We start from the raw sequence: 2,500 nt of genomic DNA on the forward strand, positions 1-2,500 counted from the left end.
AGGAGATTCCTACTGTCCCTATTTGCGAAGAGCCGAAACCACATATAAAGAGCCAAAAGGCCGAAAAAACGTATATTTGCATATAAAAAAAACTAAATTTGGTTAAACGGCGGGCATAAAAATGATTTTATTTACGTAGCCAAATGCATCGTCATCTTATTAGTGACGCGCATGAAGGAATTCAGTAGATTCCTACTGTCCCTATTTGCGAAGAGCCGAAACCACATATAAAGAGCCAAAAGGCCGAAAAAACGTATATTTGCATATAAAAAAAACTAAGTTTGGTTAAACGGCGGACATAAAAATGATTTTATTTACGTAGCCAAATGCATCGTCATCTTATTAGTGACGCGCAAAAAGGAATTCAGGAGATTCCTACTGTCCCTATTTGCGAAGAGCCGAAACCCCATATAAAGAGCCAAAACGCCGAAACCACGTATATTTGCATATAAAAAAAACTAAATTTGGTTAAACGGCGGGCATAAAAATGATTTTATTTACGTAGCCAAATGCATCGTCATCTTATTAGTGACGCGCAAAAAGGAATTCAGGAGATTCCTACTGTCCCTATTTGCGAAGAGCCGAAACCACATATAAAGAGCCAAAACGCCGAAACCACGTTCATACAAGTAAAAAAATTTCATATAAATACTAAATAATTTTCATATAGATACTAAGTTTATGAATTCATACAAGTAAATAATTTTCATATAAATACTAAATAATTTTCATATAGATACTAAGTTAATGAATTCAAACAAGTTAAAAATTTTCATATAAATACTAAATAATTTTCATATAAATACTAAGTTAATGAATTCATACAAGTTAAAAATTTTCATATAAATACTAAATAATTTTCATATAGATACTAAGTTAATGAATTCATACAAGTTAAAAATTTTCATATAAATACTAAATAATTTTCATATAGATACTAAGTTTATGAATTCATACAAGTAAATAATTTTCATATAAATACTAAATAATTTTCATATAGATACTAAGTTAATGAATTCATACAAGTTAAAAATTTTCATATAAATACTAAATAATTTTCATATAGATACTAAGTTAATGAATTCATACAAGTTAAAAATTTTCATATAAATACTAAATAATTTTCATATAGATACTAAGTTAATGAATTCATACAAGTTAAAAATTTTCATATAAATACTAAATAATTTTCATATAGATACTAAGTTAATGAATTCATACAAGTTAAAAATTTTCATATAAATACTAAATAATTTTCATATAGATACTAAGTTTATGAATTCATACAAGTTAAAAATTTTCATATAAATACTAAATAATTTTCATATAGATACTAAGTTTATGAATTCATACAAGTAAATAATTTTCATATAAATACTAAATAATTTTCATATAGATACTAAGTTAATGAATTCATACAAGTTAAAAATTTTCATATAAATACTAAATAATTTTCATATAGATACTAAGTTAATGAATTCATACAAGTTAAAAATTTTCATATAAATACTAAATAATTTTCATATAGATACTAAGTTAATGAATTCATACAAGTTAAAAATTTTCATATAAATACTAAATAATTTTCATATAGATACTAAGTTAATGAATTCATACAAGTTAAAAATTTTCATATAAATACTAAATAATTTTCATATAGATACTAAGTTTATGAATTCATACAAGTAAATAATTTTCATATAAATACTAAATAATTTTCATATAGATACTAAGTTTATGAATTCATACAAGTAAATAATTTTCATATAAGTACTAAGTGTATGAATTCATACAACTAAATAATTTTCATATAAGTACAAAAAATTTAAAAAAAAAAATAAATGTTAAGCTATTTTTGATGTTGTAATATTTCTTATAAGCATAATGCTCATAGAAAATGATATAAATTACTTGTATATATATGAATTTAAAACTTTTATATGGTTAAAAAGATTTTCTCCATACGATTTCCGGTTGGTGAGGTGTACGTGGCAGAAAACATATATGTTGTATGAAACTTCAACATTAGTACTTGTATGAAAATTTTAATACTTGTATGAAATTGCATACTTAGTACTTATATGAAAATTATTTTCATATATTTATAAAAGTATTTAAGTGTAATATATAAATGAGAGCAAAAAAATTTATTCCTGGTTTGCTACAGTTGGTTTAAATAGAAATAATTTTGTTAATAATGAAATGTTATTAATTGAGATTATTCTTCTATACCTAACATAATGTAGTCGTTTTTTTTTTTAATTTAACTTTTTTTGGGGTTTGTTCTTCTATTCACATAAAATATATGTGGGTAAAGAATAAAATTCAATAAAGTTAAATATTTATATTATTACGCTCGAATACTTTCATATCATATATGAAATAAAATGAAAAATAATTGAATTGAAATTATTAATTTCAAATCAAAAGAAAAACGTATATACTCTTAAAAAAAGATATATACACTATATGCATTGAAATAAAGTAAAATGTATAAAAA

This window comes from Zeugodacus cucurbitae, unplaced genomic scaffold, assembly GCF_028554725.1.
Source record: "Zeugodacus cucurbitae isolate PBARC_wt_2022May unplaced genomic scaffold, idZeuCucr1.2 ctg00000024.1, whole genome shotgun sequence".
NCBI classification, from domain to species: Eukaryota; Metazoa; Arthropoda; class Insecta; order Diptera; family Tephritidae; genus Zeugodacus; species Zeugodacus cucurbitae.